This window comes from Neovison vison, chromosome 1 (genome assembly GCF_020171115.1).
Source record: "Neovison vison isolate M4711 chromosome 1, ASM_NN_V1, whole genome shotgun sequence".
NCBI classification, from domain to species: Eukaryota; Metazoa; Chordata; class Mammalia; order Carnivora; family Mustelidae; genus Neogale; species Neogale vison.
In genome coordinates this window covers 64,558,945-64,567,445 of record NC_058091.1, presented here as the reverse complement: position 1 = coordinate 64,567,445, position 8,501 = coordinate 64,558,945, and positions in this window count along the sequence as shown.

Below are 8,501 nucleotides of genomic sequence, written 5' to 3'. Positions count from 1 at the left end.
AAGTGATTTATTAAGAACGTCCTCCTTCCTCCCTGACCATATTAACTCTGCATTTCTCACATTCCTCTTCAGCCAAATGGCCTTTGCCTTCCTAGGACACTCTAGGCTGTACTCAGATATGTATATGGCTAACTACCTCAGCTGTTTCAAGTATCTTGTTATCATGGCTCTGCAGAAATTTAGAATCACAACCCAGCTTCTCACCTTACCTTACCCTGTCCTACTATTTTTTCATGGCACTTTCCTTACCCCCATGCTCTGTTAGGGGCATATCAATGTTTATTTTCTCCTCCTTCTGGAATGTAAGCTCCATCACCCTGAAATCTTTGGCACTTGGTTGGCACTTGTTGAACAAAAGAATGCATGACTGCGTAGCATTAAGCAAAATTTTAGAGGGAAAAAATTTAAGATGCTGTACATTCTAGAAAGGAATTATTAAAAGGATCATTTTATTTATATTAATAAATCTCTTAGCTCAGATTTGGGCTTGTCCATTTCTTTAACTGAGGCATTATCCAAATAATGCTGAAAATAAGGGTTTGGTTTTTTTTTCCCAAGCAGGGTTTTTTTTTCTGAAACTTCAATGAATATATGAGCCACTTGAGGATCTTGTTAAAATGCAGACTCTAACTTAATTGATCTGATACAGTTGGGCCTTGAGACTCTGCATTTGTAATGATATACAGAGAATGCCAGTGCCCTTGGCTCTAAGACCATACTTTGAATAGGGATGCTTTACCTCTATGTAGATCAAGGTTGGGGGAATACGTTGGTATTTATGATGCCCACTGTCTTAGTCTGTTTAGGCTGCTTTAACAAAATACCACAGACCGAGTAGCTTATAAGCAACAGAATTTCATTTCTCGAACTCTGGAGGCTTGATGTCAAAGATCAAAGTGCCAGCATTATCAGGTCAGGGCTGTCTTCTGGGTTGGAGACTTCTAGTTGTGCTCTCACATGATGGGAGAGGGAGTGAGCTCTCTGGACCCTTTTTTATAAAGGGTCATTTATGGGCATTAATCCCATTCATGAGGTTTCCATCAAGACTCAAGCATTTCCTAAAGGCCACATTTCCTAATACCATCCCCTTTGGGAGTTAGAATTTCAACATATGAGTTTTGGGGGGCACAAATATTCAAACAATAGCACTCACTATATGAAAGACACCTAGTCATTGCAAGAATGTGAGGGTGAATAAGAATTGATCTTTGCTGGAGTAGGACAGAACACGATATTCAATTCAGTTCAGTAAATATTTTTTAGTGGCTAACATGGGTTGGATTACTCATGAAGTAGACTCTACAGAGGAGATTAGTATGTAGGACATGCTGTTGTGCTCAAGGGTTGAACAGAGGGAGACACTGATCGGTGATGTCATCCTAACAAAGGCTTCAGCTGGTATGTGCTACGAAGTATGTAAACCCTGCGATTCACAGACCTGTACCCCTGAGGCTAATAGCACATTAAATGTTAATTTTTTTAAAAAAGGGCTTCGACTGTCCCCTTGGAACTGGGATAATCTTTTAGAGGTATCATGAGATGATGTAAGTGACTGGCCCTTCAATTCCCAACACTGATTGGTTATTGGATACAAAAAACCCCTGTAAGGGGACATGATTTGGGCTTGTCCATTTCTTTAACTGAGGCATTATCCAAATAATGCTGACAATAAAGGTTTTATTTTTTCCCCCCAACAAGGAGCGGATGGGGCTTAATCTTCTGTTCTTAAAAGGTATTATGGGCAGAACTTCACAATCTGCATTCACAATAGTGTCTGTCCTTCTGAGGCACATTGTTAGTCACTTGGAGACTAAGGATGTTTATTAATTTACTAAATATTATTGAGAGCCACTATGTATATATAACCCTTTTATACATTGAGATAAAGAGCTAAGTAAGACAGATATGGCCCCTGCCTCCATGGTGCTTATAGTCTATAAGGGATTAAACAAGCCTTCATCAAACTATTACATAAATAAATACTGGAATTGTAGTGTCCTCATCAAGGAGAACAATGGATTTATAAGAGAATAAACTGAAATTTAGTCTAAGTTTTAAGGAAATTCTTTCTTTTTTTTTTTTAAAGATTTTATTTATTTATTTTACAGACAGAGATCACAAGTAGGCAGAGAGGCAGGCAGAGAGAGAAAGGAGGAAGCAGGCTCCCTGCCAAGCAGAGAGCCCGATGCGGGGCTTGATCCCAGGACCCTGGGATCATGACCTGAGCCAAAGGCAGAGGCTTTAACCCACTGAGCCACCCAGGTGCCCCTAAGGAAATTCTTTCTTAAGGCAGTTATAATTATGCCATGACCTGAAGGATAAGAAGCAATTAGTCTAGACAAAATTGAGAGATTGGTGCTCACAAATTAGTAAGATTAGTAAGTAATGAGTAAGGTAGGAGGATGATCAATAAAATATATTTTATGCTCCAATATACAAATCTTATATAGCCACACAGAAGGCAAATGAGCAATGGCAGTTGCCTTGGTAAAAATCTTGTGCTTAAGGGCTGGAGAATATCCCAGTATATGGTGGTTTCTTTATATCCTCTGGTGAGATTTTAAAACCAGACCAAACCAAAGCAAACAACATACAATGTAGAGTAAGAGATGGTTAATCCCAAAGCTAAGTAAAAGTTGAAGTGCCACTCGGAGCTAAGGCTGCATTTTGTAGGCTATACTCAACACAGGAAAGTAATAGGACAAATAAAATAACTGAAGATATTAGACAATGATCTAATGAGAACAGAGACTGTGTGTGTGGTACAAACTATGCACTTTTGGCTCTTAGCTATGTGTATTTCCTTCCCCTTTTCTCTAGAGCAAAAATGCTCATTTTCCTTTAAAGGCAGCAGGCTGAAAATTTTGTGGCCAGAGCATTTAGTTCTGTAATCTAATTATTCTATAAATTATAGTTCATGCTCCCCTACCCTCTCACACTTTACCCATGCTTCTACATTGCCTCTTACTTACATTTTCACCATAGCATTTATTACCATCTAAATATATAAGTAGTGAAATTGTGCTAATTGTTACCAAAGAGAGCAATGGGGTTATTGGAGTATAAGTTCTCTCTCTCTTCCACTAGGAAGTAAGCTCCTTATATTCTTCTCCACCATATCCCCTGTACCTAGATAAGTACCTATCATTACACCAATGTTTATTGAATAAATATATGAATGAACCAAGCAAGCTTGTGAATAGATGGGGGATTGTGGCACATACAGTTAAATTTGTGGTTAATTAAGCTATAATTGGGCCACTGATGAGAATTGAGACATTTGTATATCATACTGTTACCAGAGGACTATTAGTTCTTGCCCTTCATCCAGCCCTCTTCCAAGGAAAGCTGTCATGCTGACATCTAATAATGTAATGTCATCATATCATCTGATCATATACCTCTGACTCAAAGACAGTTATCCATCAACTGCAAAGTCTTTTAGCAGATAGCTTCTCTCAGAGCATTTCCTAAGGTAGATGCCACATGCAAGATGTTGACTGTGGCAGACCTTGTTCACTACCTGACTGCTAATAACCTTGCTCAATATCCTTCTGCTTTGTTGCCTTCCCACGATAGAGACTGTCAAAGCTCAATACTCACTTTCCCAACCTTCCTGGCAGCTACACGTCATCAGATGACACAGTTCTGGTCAATAAGACTTAAGCAGAAGTGTGTGTGTGTGTGTGTGCACATGCACACACGCATGTGATAGATGCAATGGAAAAACTTGCTAGACTTGACCCTCCCCCAATCTTCTTGCCTTGAATGTAGACACATGATACAGCAGTCACCTTGCAACCATGAGGCAACATGACTGAAGATAAGAAGCCAACAGCTAAAAATGGAAGAATAGAAAGATAGAAAGCTTGAGGAGTCAATGTAAGCATTGAGCAGCTGAACCAATGTCTGCAACCACCTATTTCTGGACTCTTGTTATAAGAGAAAATTGAAGTCCTATTGATTTACGCTACCGCCAGTCTGGTTTTCTGTTAATTAACATGAAATTTTCTCTCACTCTCTGTCAGGCCAACCTAAATCTCTCTCAGAGAGCTGGAATGTACACCACAATGACAAGGAGAATGGCTGGGGGTAAGGAGAAATTTAAAAAAAAAAAAAAAAAAAAAAGCAACAGACTCAAGGACACAAAGTCTAACTCCAGACTACTAAGCAAAGAAGATCCCTCACTAAGGGGAGAACAAGAGACCCCAGTCTGAGAGCAGCAGCAGCGGCCAGAAGCTTGCTATCAAGGCTGTGTACCCTGAACACTTCTCCCTCACTGTGGCCCATGAGGACTGGCTCACAGCTGACTATTTCCTCTTCTGACTTTGCAGCACATCTGCACCAAAATCAGTGTCTCTGTCCCAGTCATCTAAAAAAACTCACTTAAGATAATTTCAAGCCATATGTTGTCAGCTTCTTAAAAGACAGATACCATTTTCTTTTGGAAAACATTTCTCCAGATCATACAAAACACTAGTTGCTTAACTGCTGTTGGAAAAACAAAACAAAACAAAACAAAAAAAACCAAGTGACTTAAAGAAGCATGGAGTTTGTCCCCAGGGCCTCCTACTACTTCCTCTTTCAGTGTTTCTTCCTCTTGAAGTGCTTTCCCTCACCTCACTAATGCCCAGTGCCTCCTTGCTGTTCTTTCCATACTAAGAGACCTCCCATGCTGAGAAATCCCTAAAACTGCCCTGGTTCATAAAACTTGGGCTCAAGACCTCTATCTACCTTGATCTTTGACCAGCATTTAGGTAAACCATTTGATAATGCACAGACAGATATTCTTAGCTTTTTGGGAGTAAAGATGAATGAACAGCTTACTTTAGATGTATTAGCATTTGGTATTTCTTTTGGGGTTAGCACCTTTAGATATTTTAGCATTATAACAGCTCCTAAGTAGCAAAACAATACAGTTGCAACAGTGATGTTGGAGGTCTTGAGGTACTGACAGGTACATATCGATCACAGTATTTGTTCTGGGAAAAGGAATCTTTTGAGTACTTTTCAAATTATGATATAACATCATAAAACAGTTATTTTACTAGCAGAATGGGTTTTATTTGGAAATGGAAAGGAATTGCAATTGCAAACTGTGGTGAACCAGAGACAAGTCCAGAGAGACAAAGGGAAGGGCAGCTTTTATTAGGATTTAGGAGGAAGCTGGTGAGGGTTTTGAACAAAAGTTCACTGGAGAAGAATAAGAGTTCAAGGTTGTGATGGTTTCTCATTGGCTGCATGGGGTGCTCAGTGCATTGATCGTTTTTCTTCTTAAAAGCAGGACATAAAATAGCTATGTGAAAAATGTCTTCCCTTGTCATAATAATTCTTGTCTTTTTTAGTACTGGTTCTTCAGGTTCCTAAGGGCTCTTCCTTCAGGGCTCTGTGACTCTATGTTAAATGAGGTTCCCTTTTTTATTTTTGTCATCCCAAACACAGCACACACCTGATACTAGCTTCTGTAAACTAACAGCTCATGGACTGAATTCAGTCAGTAGACCTGTTTTGTTTGGTCAGCAAGAAAGTTTTATTTGCATTGGTTCTAGCAGAGTATACATTCCTTTTAAGTTTTTAATATCTATATTGATTAATATTATCCTGTATGCCAACACAGAGTTTCTAGAGCAGAACAGAATATTATTTACATAGAGCAAATAGTCATTCCATCTCTCCTTTGTCTTAATTCTTCTCCCCTGGAGCCATGTGATGAGAACCAGATATCATAACGGTTTACTGTGGGGAAGGAAGCTTTTCCTGCAAAATGTATCTGCACATCCCTCCCTTTCTGAGAGATAAAGAAGGGGAATATTTATATTTATTTGAGACTGAGAGCATGAATGGGGAGGGGGCAGGGATAGAGGGAGAGAATCTCTAGCAGACTCCCTGCTGAGCACTGAGCCTGCCACTGACACTAGGCTGTATCTCATGATCCTGAGATCAGGACCCTGAGAGCAGGACCTGAGCCAAAATCAAGAGTCAGATGCTTAACCTACTGAGCCACCTAGGTTTGTATAGGAAAGAGGGGGGACAAGGAAGTTATTAGCAAAAGAAAGGAAAGGATTGTTTCAGGCAAGGTTAAATTCCCTTAGGGGAAAGGACAGGGGGTCTTATTAGATAGATTCTCTCTTCCTCCTTGGAGGCGAGGGGGGTTGGTGGGGGATGGAGAGGGCCCATGTGAAAGATTACCTCTTCGGTACTGATCAGAAAATTGCTGACTAACTGGTAAAATTACATTTCTGGGGGGAGGTTGAAACTGCAATCAGTTTACGTATTAAGCCCCAGTTTGGTTACTGGCCTAGCATAAGCAACTCCAAATTGAAACCTCTACCTCATATCATCCTTTAATTTAATTAACCTTGAATGATACCTTGCCAAGTTCTCATAATCAATAGTTTGATCAAAGAATGTGTAAGTGCTATTATCCAGGCCTCTAAAAAGAGAATTGAAAGTTTGTGTAAATGAGGAACTTATAATGTGATTTTTTTGGACTAGAAATTAAACCAGTGAAAGGATAATTATTTCTTTTTACTTGCTATAAACTGAATGACAGTGTTGCCCTGCAATATTTTTATATATATATAAAATACATAAACTGATTGCAGTTTCAACCTCCCCCAGAAATGTAATTTTACCAGTCAGTCAGCAATTTTCTGATCAGTACCGAAGAGGTAATCTTTCACACGGGCCCTCTCCATTATATATATATATATATATATATATATATATATATATATATATTAAAACCACAGCCCCAAAATGGAATCATTAGTTGAATTGTCAAACCCTGCTACTGACAGAATTGCTTGGTGTTGGGAAGCACCCCTCTACACAAAGAAACCTAATTAAGGGCCCTAATTTGGTCCAAGAACATAGTTTACCCCCCCAACACACACACTCATATGTTAAATCCTAATCCATTTTATTGGTATTTGGAGGTGGGGCCTTTGGGAGATGATTAGGTCAGAGGGATGGACCCCCTTGAATGAGTTTAGTGCCCTTGTAGAAGAGACCCCAGAGAGGTCCCTTGCCCCTTTCATCTTGTGAGGACTCAGCAAGAAGATGGCTGTCTATGGACCAGCAAGCTGGCTTTTGTCAGACTGCTGTCAGCTGGTGGCTTGACCTGGGACTTCCCAGCCTCCCACACTGTGCAAAATAAATTTCTGTTGTTTACAAGCCCCTCAGTCTATGGTATCCTGTTATTGCAGCTGGAAGAGATGAAGACGCTTCCAATTGTGTAGAGAACAATTGCATTTACATGGAAATGTATCATGTAGGAAAGCGCTAATCCTAGCTGCTCCTTAGGAGTGAGCAAGACTGAGTCAGTCCATCATCAGACATTTTGAAGAGAAACTGCATAGTGCAAGGACAGGCATGCAGCCTCCGAAGCTGCACAACCTGGGCTTAATGTATCCATCACCATTAATTAGCCACGTGACTAGGAACATGTTCCTTAATCTCTCTGTGCCTCAATTTCATTACCTGTGAAGTGGAGATAGAATAATGTATTGCACATAGGGTTATTGTGAAGGTTCAATGAGGTCATTGTGAACAGTGCTTAGCCCTATGCCTGACAGGTAAGTGGATAAACATTAGCTGTGTATTAGTATATTCTAGATACCCCCTGCCACAGTAATTTAAAGAATAAACTATGATTAATTCTGGATAGAACTTATTCTATGAGATAGAGGATTGTAAACAAAAAAATGCCATTACACGAGACACCTGGGTGGCTCAGTTGGTTAAAGCTTCTGACTCTTGGTTTTGGCTTGTGTCATGATCTCAGGGTCCTGGGATGCAGCCTGGTGTCTGGCTCCCTGCACTCAGCATGGCATCTGCTCACAATTCTCTCCCTCTCCCTCTGTCCATCTGCTGTACCCCCCCAAACTCTAAATAAATATAAATATAAATATAAAAAATGGCACTACATGGACACCTGGGTGGTTCAGTCTGTTAAGCGTCTACCTTCAGCTCAAGTCATGATCCCAGGGTCTTGGGGTCAAGTCCTGTATTGGGCTCCTTCTGCAGCCTGCTTCTCCCTCTGCCTGCTGCTCCCCCTGCTTGTACTCTGTCTCTCTCTTTCCGGCAAATGAACAAAAAAAAAATTTTAAATGGCATTACAGCTTTGTATTGTAATAGAAGTTTGTGTTAGCTGTGGTGAGAACACAGAAGGGTTGTTAGTTCTATTCAAAGAGGTGGAGAGTGACCGGGTGGAAAGCGATCTTGAAACTGGTTTCTATTCTCACCTTGGGATCCAGCAACCACCAACTAGTGGTGGAGAAAATAAAATAGAAAATTTTAACAGTATGTGGGGGCTGAAAGCAGGATGTCCCAGGATGTGCCACTTGGGCATGAAGACTATTTTGGATTAAAAAGCAATCAAAACCCAGCAGATTCAGAAAAGTCTCTTTCCCTCCGTACAACTGCCTACAAGAATTGAGACAGAGGATCTGCTCCAGGAAGAGAGTTATCACCATAAATAACTATGTCATGACATCAGC